This window comes from Pinus tabuliformis, chromosome 2_1 (genome assembly GCF_031772625.1).
Source record: "Pinus tabuliformis cultivar Carrire ecotype Pingquan chromosome 2_1, CPIR1, whole genome shotgun sequence".
In the NCBI taxonomy this organism is placed as follows: domain Eukaryota; kingdom Viridiplantae; phylum Streptophyta; class Pinopsida; order Pinales; family Pinaceae; genus Pinus; species Pinus tabuliformis.
In genome coordinates, this window is record NC_142299.1 from 449845828 (window position 1) to 449867133 (window position 21306).

Below are 21306 nucleotides of genomic sequence, written 5' to 3' on the forward strand. Positions count from 1 at the left end.
CAAATCCCTTCTGCTTTACAGAAATCCTTGAACTTGTCAGAGATGTATTCACCACCATTACCGCTCCTAAGAGCCTTCACCTTCTTCCCTGACTCCTTCTCAACCAATGCTTTGAACTCACAGAACTTTGAGTATGTCTCGCTCTTATTCTGCATGAAGAAGATCCAGCACTTACGAGAGAAATCATCAACAAAGATCACATAATACCTGTGTTTTTCTATTGAAGCTACTAAGAAAGGTCCACACACGTCTGTGTGAATTCTCTCAAGGATCGTCATGGCGTGACTATCCTTCTCGTGAAAGGTGGCTTTCACAAACTTTCCCAAAGTACACCCCTTACACTGATCTGACTACGCAAGAGTGCCTTTAGGAAGCCCTGTAGTGATCTTCTGCAGTATCTTCAAGGCTCCATGGTGAAGGTGGCCCAATCTCCTGTGCCACAGCTTGCCATCATCCTAACTCACCAATCCTTTTGCCTTGCATGCCATTGTTGCACAGCCATCTAGATGCAACTGATAAAGGTTCCTCACTCAAACCCCTATCTTCCGGGTTTCTCTAGTTGTCTTACTGTGCAGGAAAGCCTTTCCCTCGCTGAAAACAACATCATATCCCTTGTCTTCTAACATCGCCACAGAGATAAGATTCTTCTTCAATCCTGGAACATGCATCTCTTCCTTCAATATGGAGGGTTTACCAGACTCCCTCTCAAAGGAAATGGTATTGATACCGGTCGCATTGTATCTACCATCATCGCCCATCTCGATGTGCACTCCAAGATCTTTCTCCTCCACATCAGAAAACAAATCTCGATCTCCTGTCATGTGAAAAGACGCACCACTGTCCAAGAACCACACTGATCCCATCACACTTGAAACCAAGCATGCGATCAATGAAAAATCAAGCTCAAACTGCGAGGCTAGAGCCTGTCCTGCTGCCGATCCAACAGCTTGCTTGTTCTTCTTCTTCTGCGGACAATTAGTGGCATAGTGTCCGTGCTGGTGACAGTGAAAGCACTTCACCTTGGACATGTCCTGCTTCTTGCCTTTCGCACTGGAATGAGAAGCTTTCTTGCTCTTCCCTTTCTTTGCTTTGGTAGCCAAAGCGCAATTTTCTTCATCATTTGCCTTTGATGAAGATCCGTCCCTGGTATTTCGCCTAATCTCCTCTTGCACAAGATCTGACCAAAGTCTCTCCCATCCTGGCAATTTCTCCCGACCATTGATAGAGTCCTGATAGGAATGCCAACTCTTCGGAAGACCAAGGAGAGCTAAGCTCACCAAGTCCTCATCATCGACATTCACCTCCACACTTCCCAGCTCATCTCGGCATTGAGTGAACTTCGTGAGATACTTGGGCATATTGTCTCCCTTCTCACATTTGATGTTTCTGAGTTTATCTTTGAGCGCCAGCTTCCTTTAATCGCTCTTGCTTTGGAATAGATATGTCAACGCTTTCCACATCAAGTATGGAGAAGCCTTTCCATGCAGGCTGGACACAATGTGATCCTTCATGCCCTCCAACAGAATCCTTCGACACTTTGTTGTTTTCTTTTGCCAAGCATCAACGTGAGCAGCATCAGTAGGCTTTGGGACATCATTCTCTATGAACTCCTTCAGCCCATTATCATCTAACACTGCCTCCATCCTGCCGTTCCATGCAATATAGTTCGAGCTTCCCTCAAGAGCATACTCCAATCGCAATTCGTTGAAAGACATTGCAACGTTGACACCAAGAAAACACTGCTGCAAATTCGAATTCCACCAACTCCAAACTCAACCACCTCTGATCTAGAATTCATGAGAACAAAGTATTTCTCGTACAAAGATTGATTGTATGGGCTTTTACCAGATATCTCACCTTCCAAAATAAGGATAAATCCAGAGGCTACCTGGCCCGATTACAGACTCTGCCTAAAAATAAAATGTAAACACTCACTGAATAGTAGATCTGATGATCAACAGCTCTGATACCATGTACAAATTTTGAATAATATGACACTTATTCACAGAGATTATCCTGATTATAAACTATTGAGAAATACATGCATAATACATAACCTCCTCTACATTGATCATCAATTTCGCAGCATCAAAAACAATGAAACATCAATCGCATACACACATTAACACAATATGCATCCCGGGGAAAGCATATAGCTGAAAACCCCACACTATCTGTATATCATAATGATTGAGAACATGTAACAATACATAGTACAATACTCCTCACAAGTATCCAACACTATCTCCACCTGTTACACACAAAACTAGCTCAGATCCGAACAAGTCACAGGTTCAAATCTCCTCTGCTGCTTTGCCTGCCTCTATTGCACAATACCATGTGAAAATCACCCACACTGAAAATCACATGAGCACAGGCTATTTCACTGGGCATATACTGGGCAATCCTCATGGGCATACTCAATCTATGCTTGTGAAAATCTCATGCACAACTGATAGTCACAACTCAGCCTTTCACTTACCTCTAACACCTGTCTCTGTTGAACTATCCATGCACTAAGTTAATTGATGTATTCTTCAGTTACTTTATGAGTTAATAATTAGTGAATTAATTAACAATCAATTCACATAACTCATCACTAGTGTATTCTCCAGTTAGACTGAATACAACTAGTTCAATTGAACACAACTCCATCAACTCCACATCCAACTCCACAGAACTCAAATGCATGAGTTCTAACTGAAGTCCTCCATGCAATAGCTCAACTGACCCACAAAGAAAGCGTATTTCCTTCTGACAGCTGCATGTGCTACATTCGTAGCTCGAATTGAAGTGCTCCAAGAGAATAAGATAATGTTTAGAGTCCAAATATTACTAAGGCCTAATAATATTTGACTGTTTCTATTTTTAGCTTGGCAGTCTAAAAATAGACTTTGATCACTCCGCTGTGAACCAGAAATAGAAGTCCACTATTTTTCCCAACATGACCAATCATCCATAAACAGCATACTGCAACTCATAGACCATGATCCATATGTCTAAAAATAGACTTTGCGCCATAATTTGCCCGCGGGCCCACTTAGTGAAGGTGACTCCTTTCCACTAAGCTCCATCATCTTGTTGCATTCTCAAAAAATGGTGTCTAATCTATTTATTGTTATAAGAGATAAATTGTCGAATGAGTCTTTGCACTAGGCTTGCTAGATTTTGCAGTAACAAGTACTTTCTTAAGAACCCCCATATTATCCTCCCTAACTTCATTATAAATGAATTATTATTTATTCAAGACCAATATTTACTTTTATATTCACTATCTCATTTTTCACCTTTTGAATCTCAAATGTTTCATCCAAGTAGTTTCATGAATATGACAATGAAAAGTGATAAAATTGTGATTTTGAATTGTACCTATGCAATTTATATTGATTCAAACCCTGCTTGTTTTCCATTTTCATTTTAGATGACTCTAATACTTCGATTGTTAAGATAATTTATTTATCACCAACTTTAATTTTAAATTTTGTTTCAAAATTATTCTAACTAGTAATAAACCGAACTAAAAACTTAAAATACCTAATAGTAGGCTTACTTTAAAAAATATATAAAAATAAGTTGCAAACCACATCATATTGTGCATTCATGAACTTAACAAATATAAAATTCTTGGTAGTTAAATTTGGACAACAAAATATCTACATGTTTGGTGAAGTCATGAAGTTGACTTAATAAGGCCAAAGAGTCCCATGTTAGCCTACGACATTGGTTATAATTTACAATGATAAAAAAACAGCCAAACATTGTTGATGCTCTATTGTACGTTTGAATTTAAAACTAAAATTTAAAGACATAAAAAGAAAATAAGGAGGAGGAGATATATGACAGGGTTTTAAGGATTTCTTCAAAAACCTATGCAACCAAATCAATTAAGGTCTTTAGTGTAGACTTCTTCAATCAAATTTGCATCCATATAGGCCTTGCTATATCAAATAAACTAATGTGAAATCAATAATTCACCAATTTGACATGTATAAGCTCAAGTAAAGTAGAGAAACGCTTAGCCATCTCAAGTTGTGATATTGTACTATATATTGAATCTATAATTAAATTACTTTTTAAGTTCAAATGGTGAAAATTCTTGATTTCTAAAATCAAATTTAGTACATTAAAGGTTAGGTTCTAAAAAGTGCTCAATTGAAATTCCTTACCTGTAAGAGCTCTATCATAGTTTAGCATTTAACATAATTGATAATTATTAGGTGAACAATGGAAAAATGTGTAAAAGAGAGTATTGTAAACCATATACTTCTCTAACTAAATGTTACACCTATATACTCTAAAGCAGAAATATTTCACCTATTGATTATTAAGGGAATGGTCGACAGACATGTAAAAAATGACCATTGGAGAGTGCATTGTAAATAATGTTTTTGGCTAAAGACCAGCTAAAAGCTACATCAAAACTTTGAAAGAACAAATATATAAAATATGATCATTTAATGATATGCAATGTTCATATGTACTATGAGAGTTTGCAATGTTTTTTAGGTTTATCACCATTAGAATTCAATATGGTTCAGTTTTTTAGGTTTAACACCTTCAAAATTCAATATGGTTCAAACTAAAAATCTAGTAAAACACAAAAGGAAAGTGGATTAAATTAAGGGATATGTATTTAGTATAAATATTTGTAATTATTATGGATTTCAAATAGAGAAGATCCATAAAGCATAACACCCAAAACTACTTAAATGATCAAACATATTTTCCAGTAGGCCAAAACCATCCCAAAAAAGTTATAAAGCAATAAATTTTGTAGAAATGTCTCGCATAAATCAAGGACACAATCCATGAAATTATACAACAAATTTTTTCAATAAAACAAATAATCATTCCAAAACCTACCATTTCTAGGTTTATGGTCATGAAATAATAAAAGTAGTGGAGATATCATATGCAATAAGGATAGCATCTGTGATACATATGCTGTGATTACAGGAAAAAATAGTATCTCCTCCAAATATGTTTCTATACAATATTTTCCAAATAGTAGTGATTCTGCCTCCAACAGAAATCCATCCAATGGTGATCAAACCATTTACAAAGGTGCTCTCTTTATAACTCTATAGAAGATAAAAACTAAAAATGAAACCTAAACATCATTTCCTGATATCCCGAAGCTCTATATCAAAGAGAAGGAAAAATGACATCTTAGAAGTGCCAAAACGTATAACTTTTGTATATTACCATATCCATCTCAAACTCAAACGTGACAATCAAACCGATAATTATAAGAGCACAATAACTCTACTTCAACAATAAAAGTAAATAAGATGCAAATCAAGTCAGATTCTTAAAGAATTTCCAATTTGAGATTTACATAATTATAGAGAACATCAGTTGTATTTCCCAAAAATAGGGTAGGCACCTTAATCTCTGATGCCCCAAGTACAAAAATCATAACTCTTTAAACGATAGGATTGTGTTGCTTCCAGAACTTCCCATAAGAGGTAAGCCAAAAGCATCAAGCATCGAAACCCTGAATTGAATTACACAATTGTGACAACCTGATTCCTAAGCTTGAACCTCATATTCTTCTCAAAGAATTTTTTTGTAGTTTTTTGGCAGTACTTCATTTGGGAAATTCATATAATCAATTCTTTTAATTTTGGGTTGTATTTGACTAAGGACATTAATGTCATCATTTTCTATTCATCATTCAAAGGTGACCTCACTGTAATCAAAAGCTTTTCTAGGCAAGGTACGGTGAACAAGGAGTCCAACAAACACACTAACCAAAAAATAAAATGCAAAGATAGCAACCAACATCCCAAACAATATGTTATAATTTAGAGATGAACAAGCTTTGTTGTGCCAAGTTGTTGCTTTGTGAAAGTGCAACAAACATGGCACGATGTACTTCAAAATTGGTTAATCTTGGATGGCTATTGAAAAAATCAACAAAGTCCATCTCAGGAAAGGGCTGCAATCTTTCTGCATCTCCGCTAAACTCAATTTTCGTACCAAATGCTTCACATCAGTTGCAAATTGCAAAACTGTGTTTATAGCATCCCAATACCACTGCACTACCTAAATGGACAAATACTCTAAATACTTGAACCTTATTTACTTTCCTGTTAAATGAAAAAATTTGAAATATTACAAAAACAAAATAAGACAGAAATCAAAATTAAAGTATGCATTTAAAAGAAAAAGAAATGAAACAGAAGAACTGAAAGCAAATATGTAAGAGCATCTTAAAACATAATTTGTAAACCTGCATTATTTTCTATTGAAAGTTGCCTTAGGGACTGAATTCCCTTTATACGAATCCATGCAACGCCTTGTACTTCAAAGGATTGAAGTTTGGGAGCAGTTACGTTGACAGAGCAATCACCTATACCATAAAAATCCAATCTTCACTGCTCTAGAAGTTGCAAATCAATGATCACCACTTTGACACCATCACAGCCTAGCAAAGCCAAACACATTAGCATCAGACATGCATGAATGATGCTGGATAAAGAAAAATGACGTGTATGAATACCAACAACTTCCAATGTATGAAGGATCATGAAAGGGCTCCAATTTGGTGCTTGTGATAGATGAACACTCATAACTTGAGGCTTTCAAGATGAGGAAAGGAACAAATGTAATCAAGCTTAGTGGGAAAATTAGGTACAAGACCTTTTACTACAAGATTATCGAGTCGAAGTTCCAAGTACTTCAATGAATTGCATGTGTGTGACAACCAAGCTTATAAGGTATTCCCAGAAAAATGGCAATAAACAGTTAGCCCCTCCAATGCAGATGTTGAAAATACCATGCGGCTTACAACAACATTTGACTAAGTCAATCCTTCGTCACAAACACTTCTCAAAAAATAAAGGCTCTGAATGTTTCTCATTTCATCTCTCCATTTTTTACTAACACAACAACACATGGCCACATCTCTGACATTCTTGACAAATGAGAGCATGCGCTGCACTACTGCATGAGGGAAACACATCCATAATCTCCCTCAAAGAATCATCATCGATATCCATGGTGTCAGCGATTGCAAAGATTGTTTTTTCTTCACAAACACCTATCAGAAATCTGACCATAACCCAACAATGTCAACCTTCTAAAAACCAGTGCTTGGATACATAAATTGTATTGCTCTCTCCTCCTTCAATCATATATATGAAGAATTTCAATAGGAAACCTAAATGAAATCTCAAAAGCCCAAAAGGGCATAGACTGCAGCTTGAAGACTAATTAGATTACAAACTCCATAGAATACATTAAGACTCAGATTGTCAACGTACCAGGAAAGTTCAACAAATTCGATGAACCTTTTTGGAGGCAATACCTGATTTCAACAACAAAAATACTTAAAATTAGTAAACCACATAAAACCCATCAAAATTGAAACCTGAAACCAATGAAAAGAAACCTAGATCATTCAATGCAAAGAAAAATCTACTAATGCAAAGGATTTTCACACTGCAATACACACACTGACCTGCGATTTCACCCATAAACCTATTTGAGCATTTTAAACAAATAATGGAATGGTGAGATTGAAAAAAAATGTTTTCAGAAAACGAACAGATGCAACAGATCCTTACTTAGCTAGAAGATATTGAAACAGTGAAGGAGCCATGGTGGGTCTTCTAGTAATATTTGTGTGGGCCGTCTCTCCTCTTACATTTTGCTTTTGCAAGTACCTACGATGATTTTAAAAACATTTTTTCTCTGCCCTCTTGGTGGTTGGGCACGTCTAGATATAGAGACTCTGAATTCAAACGATTAAATTTGAAAGACAATGACGCGGTCAATTCTGTTGGATACTTATAGTTCAAGCTCTGCGCAAGGAGGTGGACGAGTTTTGGAGAAACAGGGAGGTAGGGAGGTCGAGGAGCTCTGGCGCGGCCCGGTTTTGTGTCTGGTTTGGAATTCAAGTCACCCACCCACCATCTTCATTGCATTAATGAGCAGAGTAGGGTCACCTGGCTGGACGAAGGATGTGACCAATCAAATCCGAAAGATTTTGATTCTCAAATATTCTAACAGTAAAATCAGGAACGCCTTGGAAAAATGCCAACCAGAAACGAAATATTTTCGAACAAGAACGGAATCTAGGCAATTCCTCTGCCTTAATATTAATTGCCTTATCGAACTCACTTAAAGACTCGAAGAGTACGCACATTTACTCTTATCCCTAACTTTCCAACTCACTTAAAGATCCGAAGAGTCCGCACATTTATCTTTTGCATTTTCAAAATTTTCCAGTCTACTCAGGGCATCTGTGATCATTTCAATCAAATCTGTTAGATACCAAATTTTACCACTCACGGCATGTGTTTGAAGATGCTCCCTTTGCTTTTTCACTCTGTTACAAATTCGATCTCTGTTAACTTCTCACTCACGAGTTACTACAGCCCCAAGATGACTCGGAGTCAATATCCCTGTTCTATCTCCTGTTCTGAACCGCGACTTCTGCGTGTATCGGCGCAAGACGATCAGCAGTCAATAGGTCAATTTTCTTCACCTTCCATTCCATAATTTCCGCATTATCGCGGCAAAAACTACCGGCCCTAGACGACCAGGAGTGATTTCCCGGTCAATACGGCGATTTCTCTATCCCTTGTGTGTTGTTGCTGCGGGGCTTCATGGTATGGGAGTTGCTCTTCTTTTAAATATGCACATATATCCAACGACACAGCCCACTAAACTTTGCAGGTCGTTTTGAGTTTCTGAGAGGGAGAAATGGATCCTAAAGGTGTTGTTATTCTGATGCTACCGTGCTTCCTATTCATGGTGCCCACCCTAATTGTAAGTGCAGCAACTGTTCGAAGAAGTCATGTCTCTGGCCAAATTGGCGGTTTGAGTTATCATTGCACCGATTCTTCTTCTGATGAATTTGCTTTTAATGGACGTGCTCTGCTGGAGGAGAAAAGTGAAGACTTCAGATCATCCATGGACCGTCACGAAAGAAGGGATGTGGAAGCTCTTCTGTCTTTTAAAAAACATATCAAATCAGATCCATCTGGAAAGCTCTCCAACTGGACGGCGGAGAATTCAGAGGAGGTGTGCTCCTGGTATGGTATTACCTGCAGGCCACACACCAGATGAGTTGTCGCCGTAATACTCCCTAATTCCTCACCCGACGATGATCTTAAATTCGGGTTGAAAGGTGCCCTTTCCCCATCTCTGGCCAACCTCTCATTATTGCACGCGCTGGATCTTTCTGGTAATTATTTTACAGGAGGAATTCCACCTGAATTCGGGAAACTTAAAGCGCTGAGAAGACTTGACCTCAGCTCGAATCAGTACCTCCGAGGATTGATTACAAAAGCATTGTGTAATTGCACGCGCCTCAGATGAGTCGATCTTTCAGAGAACAACTTCACCGGGAACATACCAACGGAGTTTGGTTATTTGGTCGAGTTGGAACATGTCCACTTTGATTCTAATTATATGGGTGGAAGTATTCCAACTTTCAGCAACTGCACATCTCTCCGTGAGTTATGTATTTCCTATAACATTTTGAATGCTCCATTCTCTTCCAATGTGGATTCGATGAGATGCATCTCTTTTCTTGACTTGTCAAACAACATTTTGAGTGGTCACATCCCTACAGCTCTTGGCAATTTTACTCAACTGGTGGAGCTCGATTTGTCTAACAGTGGTTTGGATGGGAGAATACCAGATGAATTGGGGTTGTCGCATAAATTAAAGTACCTGAATCTAGCTGGAAACAATTTTCCGGAGAGCATACCATTTTACTTGGGTAATTTGAGTGAGCTTGTGTCCCTTAATCTCGGTTTTAATGAACTTAGTGGTAGAATACCTGAAACTATTACGAAATTGAACAAACTTCGCGTACTTTATCTCTGCAATAATTTTCTCACCGGTGAAATTCCAAAAGCCATAGGAAATCTTTAGTTTCTTGAAATCATGCATTTAAACTTCAATAACTTAAGGGGATGTATTCCTGAGGCCATAGGTCAATTAGAATCTCTTAAAGTTTTAATTATAACTAATAACAATATTTATGGAAGTATTCCTAGTAGTATTGGTAATTTAGTTTTGCTTAAAGTATTAGTTTTATCTAAAAATAATTTAGAGGGACCAATTCCCAAGGCATTGGTAATTGCACTTTTCTTACTATTTTCTTGGTTTCCTTTAACTATATCCACATCTTTAGCTACTTGTATCAATATTTAGCTACTTGATTTAAGTGCCAATGACTTATCTGGGATTATATCCACATCTTTTGCTACTTGTATCAACATTCAATTACTTGATTTAAGTGCAAATAGATTGATATGTAGGAGAACTTCCTAACTATCTCACATCTTTTTCTCACTTGATCTTTTAAAAGATTAGCTATAATAATATCAATGGTGATATTCCTGAGTGGATTACAAATTTCATAAATTTGACTTACCTAGACAATAAGTTTACTGGAAGAATACCATTTCATTTTGAGAGACTTAGGGGGTTTGCACTTAATGTATCTTCACTTGGAGAAAATAAGGGAATAACAATTATAAAGATAATGAAATTTCATATGTTATTAGACGAATCATATCAAGTAAACACTTTGTTTGATTTGTCTAACAATAACCTTACAGGGGAATTACCCACAAGCATAGGAAGTATGAGCACTTTGCGATGGCTAAATTTATTTGGGAACCAATTGGAAGGGCCAATACTCACCTCACTCAATAACATATCTGCTCTAGAGGTGTTGGACTTGGCTAGAAATAGCTTGACAGGAAGAATTCCTGAAGAACTCTCCAACCTACATTGGCTCCACACTCTCAAGGTTTCATCTAACAGCTTATGTGGCCCGATTCCAACAGGTACACAATTTTCAACTTTCAATGTAACGTCATTTCAAAGTAATAAATGTCTATGCGGTTGTCCTATAGATCGATGTAGCAATCAAGAGGAAAAGCATGTGCAAGAAGGCAATAATACTATCAAGAGTAATCATGTCAAAGTGAAGTGGTTGAGTTCTTTGAATAAAAATATGTCATTGATAGTATTAGGGATGGGGATGGGGATTAGATTTGGGGGAGTAGTTGTTATGTTCATATTGTGGGAGAGAGCAACGTGTTGGGTACTAGATTTAACTCCCCAAAAACCACAAAAATTTTATGGATTGTATAGACTCCCTACATAGTAGAGCATTGTATTATTTACATTGAAGTATGAATTTGAAAGCCTCATGCTACTATTAGAATATATCCACTCCATAAATGCATTTTTTTTACATTAAAATATGAATAAAAAAAACTTGTACTCCTATTTTTTTTTCTCAGTAAAAACTAATTATATTAAGAGGAAGTATGGTACAATAAGAAGATACAACCAAGAGAGGCAAGAACACAGGCTGCCAGAAAGGATAGGCTATCCACCTCGGCCCCTAAAAAGGAAAAGAGAAGAGAGTTGTGCTGAGCACGAAGAAACAAGAAGAACAGATGAGCCAGAGCCGAACAAAGGATTCTACCCAACATGTGTAGAATCAGTTATACGACATTTTTTCCCTTTCTTTTTACCAACTTTGACCCAGTCAAGAGGACTTTGTTGAACCGGCATGATTTGCACACTGAGCTGAGCTGACGGGGAGGGTTCCTTGTCTGAGTCTGAGGTGGAGGATTCATGATTCCTTTTCTGTGAGAATGGAGGGACAGACGAAACCTCAGGATCGGTCAAGGGCGGATCCTGTGCCAGTGTTGCTTCCATTCCTTCCTCAACCTCTTCCTCTTCATCCGAGCTGAAATCGAAGTCGTCCATGGGGGGAGGATCATGAGGCTTCCAGCTTTTGGTTTTCTGCTTAGGACTGACTTTCTTCTTTTGGGCAGGCACTGTGGGACAAGAGCCCTTAAGGTGCCCCATGTGATGGCAGTTACGGCAATGAAATGTTGTGTTCTCATAGTCCAGGGTCTGAGTCCAATGGAAGTCTTCAATTTTGAGATTGATCTGGTCAGGAAGACCTTTGCTCATGTCTATCTCTGCACAGATTCTAGCAAAGGTATATATTCCTTTTTCCCCTCTTGATACGTTTGTGTCTAGAAAGCGGCCTAGAGAATTTCTGATCCCCTGGAATACTGCAAAATGCCACAGGTGCACTGGGAGATTTGGAAGTCTGACCCAGATGGGGAGCTTGGTGATGACTGCTGTAGAGGGATCGAAATCTGGGAACCAAGGGGTGAGGAATAAACCTGCTGAGCCCCAGAACCACGGGCCTGCTGTTAAAGCTTTCTGGTAGTCCTCATCTAGAACAAACACTACAATGAAGAAGCCCTTTGAGCATAACAACACTTTGCAATTGTTGGTCCAGTTAGAGTGAATCCATTGGTAGAGGTCTGCTGTGCGCGGCCATAACCCATTAAACCTGCAAATGATGGCTTGTTCTTCAAACGTTTGGGTTTGCTCATCCAGCGATGGATGCATGATTTCAATGGAGGGGGTTTCCTCCAATTTGTCCACCAGAAAAGGCTTGGGTGCCTGAACTGGTGGAACAATTTTCTTAGGCATCTGAGCATGGACAACGTCTTTGTATGAAAACGTCTTAGCTGAGGATGACTGTCCAACAGCTCCCCCTCTCAAGCGAAGGGAAAGAGTAATGGATGCATTTCTTTTAATGCTGTAAAAAGACAGGGGGAGAGGATCCTCAAGTTGTTTACCTTCATGGAGAAGTCGTTGAGCTGCAGAGGGTATCCCCAGCTTGAGATCCAGAGCATGCTTGAGGTCCTGCACAAGATCCAACGAGCTCACCCAATGTAGCAGAGTTTTGCCGGAGATAAGCCTGATCTAGATCTGGAACTCAGCAGAAAGATCAGGGTTCTGCTTTCCTTTGCAGATCCCAGGCGAGAGAAGGCTGAAGCTTTGAAGGGTCTTCTCCTCCTGAACTTGCCGCAGGGGGATATGAGGAGAAGAGGAAAGGGTCCAAAGATTATTGAATCTGTCAATGCGTTCCGCCCAGAAGGGCTTCCAGAAGATCCGTTCAGGCTGAACCAGGAAACTTGAAAAATTCTGAAGATCTAGAACAAAGTATTGGCTATTCTGGGGGGACAGAGAAGGCACTGAAATGAGTGAGCAGCCTTCTAGAGCAGAGTAATTCTTCCCGGGAGCCGCCGCCTGAGGAGAGACGAGAGAAAAATCTGCGCGTTCTTCCTCAGCCGCAGCATCTGCATTCTGATGGAGGCGGCTAGCACAAGATGCGGCAGCAGAGGTCCAAGATCTGGCAGCTTCAGGGCCGAAGGCGAAACAAATGAGGGGGAGGGGTGCTTTCAGAATATATTGGAAACCAGGCGTATCAGAAATGCAATAGAGCGGAAGTCCGTGATTGAATCGCACATCTTCTGCATCCACAGGGCTGTCCAGAGGCCAGACGACGGTCGAAGGCGAGGAGGCGGCGACTCTGCAAGTAGGGTTCATCTTCTGCTTTGCGTTATTCACTCAAAACCAAGTAATCAACTTGTACTCCTATTACTCTGATGTCTATATTTTGATTTACTATTGTTGTTGTTATAATGTCTATATTTTAATTAAAAAAAAACAAATAATAACAAATATAAATATAAAATTATATCATTCCACCAAATTATTGTAGAAACTATGACCAAATCTTAAAATGAAAGTAACATCAATTCCATAATATAAACTAAAGTGGCCTCTGTTCCATAAGATAAATTGATACTTATGAAATTTAAAAGATGATATATTTGATAATTTTCCTCTTTCATTATTATTCTCCATTCCATAACATAAAAATTCAAAAGATGATGTGTTTGATAATTTTCCTCTTTCATTATTATTTTTCTAGGTAATTTTTTTATTAAATGTAATTTTTTTTCATTTTAATTAAAGAGAAAAAATAATATTATGCTTATTATTTATTTTTTATATTATATTAAAAAATTAGTATATTTTTATTAAACAAAATTATATATAATTATTAAATTATTTTTAAATTTTATGTATAGTTAAATAAATTCATTTAAACTAATTTCTACTATGGAAGAGATATTGCAATATTAAGTTATGTTAGATAAATAAAAATAATAAAAATAAAAACAAAAATAATCTTAAGTTGAAATAAAAGTAGCTTTAAACTAAATTAACAAATATAAAATTTCTATATAATTATTATTAATTTTTATTAGGTAGTTGAGGTAAATTTGAATAAGCCAAGTTATAGATGGATTTTGAGCTTCATTTTGATGAGAAACCATGATATTTATGTGGAATATAGCTTATTTAGAAGAGAAAAATTTTACTTATAGAAATTAAATATTAATGGTAATATTTTTTTATGAATAATTAAAAATTAATATTATGGTTACTAAATTTTGATATATATTAAAGAAATATATTAGAAAGTAGAATCAACCCTGGGAAAAAACAAATAAATAAACAAATGGGTGGAACGAAACCATAATCTGAGCATGTAAAATTATAATATTTTTCCAAAAAAGAAGAAGCATCACAAGTTTGTTTTATTCATAGTAAAATTGAGTTACATTTAAAGGTTCAGAGTCGAAGGCCAAGAGTAATTTAATAGTTAAGTCCTTGGTATAAAACCCTAAAGTGTTTAATACGAATTTGATTCACATGATAACTAAACTCTTCCTTAAATTACAATAGAGTTCGCATGGCTAAATATTGCAACCCTTAATTTGAGGCATAAAGATAACACCGTGACTATGGTCAACTATCGAACTAATATTAATTTTAACGAGTCAATATTCCACATAGATTTGAAGAAAATGTAATTAACAAGGAGGTTAGAACTTGTAAGCCTTGAAAGAAGTTGGAGTTGCTAGATTAGCAAGCCTAAAAAAAGGTGACAGTGCCGAACCTAGGTAGGCAATTCGAAACAAAAGCAAGTAGTTAGTATATTATAACAACAAGGAAAAATTAAATGCAAAAAGAAATGCAAATAGGAAATAAGAATAACTAGCAACTGCACCAAAAGTTGCAAAGGAAACGGTGTAAGGCAGTAGTATAGGAAAGAGTAGCATTAAACTATTACTCTTCCATGATGACTTTGAATTGCCAAAGGGTCTAAGTGGAATTTTGAATCTTTGTTAAAGAGGGGGTTTAAGGAATTGCATCTTTCACATGACATGAGTATGATCTTTGTTAAAGAGGGTGTTTAAGTAATTGCATCATTCACATGACAATTATTGACCAAAAGACTTTGATTTGGTATTTTGGTTAAACATCCATATGTATTTGCACTGGCGAAACTTATGTTTGAAGTATTAGCCTACTTGAATGGTTGGAATATATCCATACCCTATTTGTATATGCCAACATTATTTTGGATTCAAGATTTCTTGCAATTGATATAACTCCCTTCAGTTTCATTTAAATCTATTGACATTGTTCCCCCAATTCAAACTCTAGCAAACATTTGTATCATTATCTTTTTGATGAGTCTGTGGACTAGATCATAGTGACCTGCATCGAATGATTTTGGATAAATTATAAAAAGATGAAGTTGAAGCCAAATATGAATCTTTTGAACAAGGTTGTTGAAAATATCAAATTACCATACTAAACAACAACTATGGTAAATTTGAATAATGAAGCCTCAACACATTTGGTCTTTGAATCGTAGAGAGGACTATGAGCCTAGAGTAGGATGCCAAAGTCCTTTAATAGATGATATCAACAATCCAAAAATCATTATTAACCAAAACATCATTATTAACCAAAAATCATTATTAGGATTTGATCTTCCAAAAATCATCTATAACGAAAACAATAAATTTGTTAACTATATTTGGCAATTGTTATGGAGTTGGTTTACATGAAATAAAGGAAAGTATTTCCTTCTGTTCACTAATATGGATCAATTGAGTTACCAAATTGCATTATGATTCAATCATTATGTATATTCAATTAGAAACAGTCATTTAAAGATTCATAATAATAAAATTCGAGAAGCTTAATATAATAAAATTCATTGAATTTACTCCCAAAAATTTGAGTTGAATCATCTCCTCAACTAAGAGTTACATTAAAAATGAATATAATTATGACCCATGATAATGTAAAGATTCATAATAATAAAATTCGAGAAGCTAAATATAATAAAATTCATTAAATTTGCCCCCAAAAATTTGAGTTTAGTCATCTTCTCAACTAAGAGTTACATTAAAAATGAATATAATTATGACCCATGATGATGTAATGATTCTTAGTGTTATGTCATTGAATGATGAATCACTTTTCTAACCTAAGATTATTTATATAATTATGATTATAACACTTATTATTACAATATCATCTATTTTTTAAAATAAAGTTTTGCACTTAAAAAACAAAAGCATAAACATAAGCATAAATTAGGTTATTGAGGCAATGGTGATCCTTAGACATGGAACTTAGGTTTGAGCATTCAACCTTCTAATTATCTAAACTAGATTTTGTGTATTAATTTAGGCTCCATCATTTAATTTGGAATTTTGATTGTTGGTAAATATTATTTTAGTTATAGAGTTTAGACTTCTGTGATCCATAACATATTTGTGAGAATAATTTCGGCAAAATCACATAGAAAATCATTTGTCAACGTGTTTAAATAATTTATTAATTCAGATTCTTATTGGAATAATATATATATATATATATATCCGGAGAAAAAAATGAACTTTTTATTAAAAAAAGTTACATATACATGCCGCAGCTTCCATTTAGCTGTAATACATCATATAATTCTGCTAGAGAGCTATTCAGAGCTTGAGCAGAGCCTCCTCAAAAGAGGAAAAACAACGCCCAACGATGGAAAAAAGAGACCAACAGTTCCTTATGTTTGATAACAAAAACAGTGTCTGACATCTTTTCCCGGGCTTCCTTTATCAAGGAAAACAACCCATGATGAAAAAGATTGAACAAGAAAACAAAACAGACTTTATACAGATTTCCAGATAACAAAAACTTCCAGCTATGTTCAAAAAAACTATTAAAATAGTATGACCAGTTCAGCTATATGCCATGATTATGCAATCTGTTATAGGGAGGCTGATCCGAAACATGGACTTCTCCATTGTTTTCCTCCTTTATTCTCCGGCTGCCCAGAACTTGTTGAAGACCTTCTTTAGAAAGCTTGTCTACATAGTCATTTCATTCCCTGTAGATATGATGAATGGAAAAAACATTAAAAGATAATTTTAAATGTTGTATTTCTTGTAATAAAGGAACCAAGATATAATTTTGACAGCTGCTTTGACCCTTTGTCCATTTAATAACATTTAATGAGTCCCCAAAAATCTGAACTGTGAAGATGTTTCTGTGTATCAGCCAACATAGTAGAAGCTTAAGAGCGGATAATTCTACAAAATTATTGGAGCCACTCCCCAATCCTATGGAAGCTTTTAGGGAGTGGCTTCCATTTATGTGAATGATTAGACCTGCTCCCACTTTGTTGTTTTGTGAGGCTCCGTCAAAGTATGCCCATGGCACTCCATCCTTGATCTGTTCTTCTTCAACCTGCCTGGGCGTCCTTTCTTCCTCTGAATCCGGGATATTTAAATAAATTGATGAAACCTGCACGGTCATTGATTCAACAATGGTTTCCTTGTCCTGGAAAATGCATCTGTTCCTTGCAATCCAAATGCCCCAACATACAATAGGAGGAAAATTTCTTAATTTTCGTACGAAGTTTTGGTGCCACCATTTGTGCCATGCTTCAATGGTACTATCCCCTTCCCAGCTTATTGGCATAAGGATAATCTTTTCCACCTCCAACCATACTTTCTTGGCTACAGGACAACCAATAAACAAGTGCGTTATAGATTCTGAGTCATTTTTGCACATTGGGCATCTTCCCGATCCTTGTTTGAATCTGGATTGTAGAATGTCCCATGTAGGGACTTTCCCTTTCAAAATACACCAGAATAACAGTTTTGCTTTGGCAAGGCATTTCAACTTCCATATCGATTTTGCCCACCATTCTGGATCTCCCCATCCTTTTTTTCCCATGAGGAATTTATATCCAAATTTAGGGGAATAACTTCCAGACTCAGCATGAGCCCATACCAGCTGATCTGGTTTGTCCTTAAACCTTACATTTGATCTAGACAGTTCTTGAATGTAATTCTTCCAATCGTTCCACCAATGGGGATGAAGCTCCAATTCCTCCCCTGACTTCCAAGCCTATCCCCATATGGTTGAATGACCTATCTTCTCCACCTGGTTAAGGTACAAGATTCCTTTGGATTCAAGGTGTCTAATTAGGCCAGGGGGAATAACATAGTTCTCATTACAGCCCACCCAGGGGTCCCTTCTGATTCAAATGTTTTCCCCATTCCCAACCTGCCATGACAAACCTTGTTCAATAACTTTGAAAGCGTCGATAGTCGCCTTCCAGATTATCGACACACTTCCTCCTTTATTCTCTGGATTCCTGATCCAGTCCTCTAGAGGAGTGGGGTCAATGTACTTCCACTTCACCACTTTTGTCTAGAGGTTTTCCATTTTGATGATTCTCCACCCTGATTTTGCTGCCAGAGAGGATCCAAAAGCAATGATGTCATTTATTCCCCACCCTCCCCATTCTTTTGGTCTTGCCTTTTTTTCCCAGGCAATCTAGGGAAGCACTGACTCTTCCTTAGATCCCGCCCATAGAAATCGGCTACAGATTCTTCTTATCTTCTCCAAAATGCCCTTGGGCACCTAGGTCAGCGCAACCCAGTAAACCAGAATTGCTTGGAGGACTGATTTAATTAAAGTTAACCTTCCTACTCTGGAGAGCCACTTAAAGCTCCAATGAGAAATCCTGGCTTCAATCTTTGCTACCAACCAATTCCATTCCTGCTTCCTATAATTGTCCGGTTTCAGCCAAAACCCCAGGTATTTGAAAGGGTCCCCAACCTTAAGAACCTCTAAAGGGAGGACAAAAGTAATTTGACTTATCTCCTGTCTATTAAAACCTTCCAGCATGAGCTGCGATTTCCTATAATTTACTTGCATCCCTGTTGCTTTCATGAACAACTCCAGTATCTTCTTTATCTCTTTCATTTCTGACAGGCTTCCATTACTGAAGAGTAGTATATCGTCTACAAACAGAAGATGCGAAATGAATAGATTGACAGCTATATATATATATATATATATATATATATATATATATATATATTATAATTATAATTATAATTATAATGTAGATTATACAATTTTTATATATTTTATAGTATTTTTTTTCTAAATTTATAATTTTTATATTAATGATTTTTTTTGGATAAAAAATATTAAAAATATAATAAAAGTAGCAAAACAAAGATTAAGCTTTTATTATTGTCTTTTTAACCTATATTTTTCATCACCTCAATTTTATGACCATTCAAGATTTAAGCAACATTTATTAGTAACTTTCTTATTTCTAAAATTGATAATTTTTAAACTCTTCGAACTAGAAAGAGGGATTTTAGGACATTAATTAGCATTATAATTAGAGTTAAACATTTATTAGAAACTTTTTTATTTCTTAAATTGATAATTTTTAAACTCTTAGAACTAGAAAGAAAGATTTTAGGACATTAATTAGCATTATAATTAGAGTTAAGCGTGCAAGAAAGAAAATGTGTTTTTCTATGTTTACTATGTAAGCATTAAGGCGGTGACTTGGAGACAATGAATCCATGGTTTCCTTGTTGAATTTGGAATTAGTTTGAGATTTATAGGAGGTAGATTTTCTCAACTCCTATCTCTAAGGTTAGAAGTAGTTGGACCTAAGTTCAACTATATAATTGTATTGTAAATGAATGCAAAAGTGCAATAGATAATATAATTTTGAGTGTATTTATGTGTACTATGTCTACTCTTCAAATTCTCTTTTTTGTATTTAATAATTATTTTTTAATATTATTATAAAGATATAATTAAATTAAACTTAGAAAATCAAAAATAAAAAAGTACATAGAATAAGAATAAATTTCTTAAATTTCTTAAATTGACTTTGATTAATTCTTAATTCTTTTTGTGGTGAATCAATTTTGTGAAAATTAAAGATAAAAAGCATTTGCTTAAATAATTATATGCTCAGGTAAAATTTAAATTTTAAAATATTTATCACATTATTAATTTTAGATAAACTATGATAATCTTGAAACATGTTTTTTTTTTTTTAAACATAAAATTAAAACTTTAAAAAATTCCAAATAATATTTTATTTTATTAAAATTTGATAAAAGCTTAAAAAATAAATAAATAAATAAACAAATATTTTTTTATTTTATTAAAATTTAATAATTTTTTTTTAATTAAAGATAAAAAACATTTTCCAATAATTATATGCTCACATTAAATTTAAATTTTAAAATATTTATTACATTACTAATTTCAGATAAAACTAATAATCTTGAAACATTTTTTTTATATATTTTAAACATTAAATTAAAATTTTAAAAAATTCTAGATAATATTTTATTTTATTAAAACCAGAAAGAAACTTAAAAAAAATTAAAAATGAAATAAATATTTTATTTTATTTCATTTTATTAAAGTTTAATAAATTATTTTTTATTTGAGTTAACTAACTCAACATTATAAACAACATAACTTTAGTTTAATTAAAATTTGTTTTTTTTTTTAATTATATAATTTTAATATTTTTATTATTTAAAATTAATTCATTTATATTTTAAACGTCAGCCTTTTGCAATGTAAAATTTAAATGCTAAATTTCAAATATAACTATATATTTTCATTAATGTAAAATTAGTCTATATGAACTGTAAGTTAACTGTTACATAATTTTGTTTAATTTATTAATTCTATTTTTTAATATTAGTAAATAATAATAAAAATTATTTTTGTTTTTTTATTAATCTAAAAAACAAAATAGAGTAATTTTCATCCCTTACATATTATAAATGGTCATTATTTTTATGATTTAGAATTAATGAATTTTCAAAATAAACGTTAAAACATTAATTTAATTACAATGATATTTTATACTTCCCATTCTTACCATAATTTTATAATTTAATTAAAATTTAATTGAGACAACTTGCAATCATCACTATCAAATTTTTTCTCCAACTTTACCAGTCTCAAAAAATTCTCATATTAAATCTTCATGTAAATCCCTATACCACCTACCATATTCAAATAATTTTTAGCCTTGTATCTATTTCTTACCATAATCAATAAAATGACCCAAAAAAAGAAAAAGAAAAAAGGTATACAATTTACCCAATATAATGAGAATCACAACCTCCTGCCATCGTATCAAGGTGAAGAATGCCCATCCCGGGCTAGTGTGACTCAATATAAAATTATAAATATGTTTTGGACTTCCCATTCTTGCATTTTATTCTATTGATATTAGCTACA

General features: G+C 34.9%; 1 pseudogene; it reads right to left on the reverse strand.

Moving 5' to 3' along the window:
* Nucleotides 1–5507: 5507 nt before the first annotated feature.
* On the reverse strand, nucleotides 5508–7010 carry LOC149200858 (F-box protein At1g10780 pseudogene; annotated as a pseudogene).
* Nucleotides 7011–21306: the final 14296 nt, after the last annotated feature.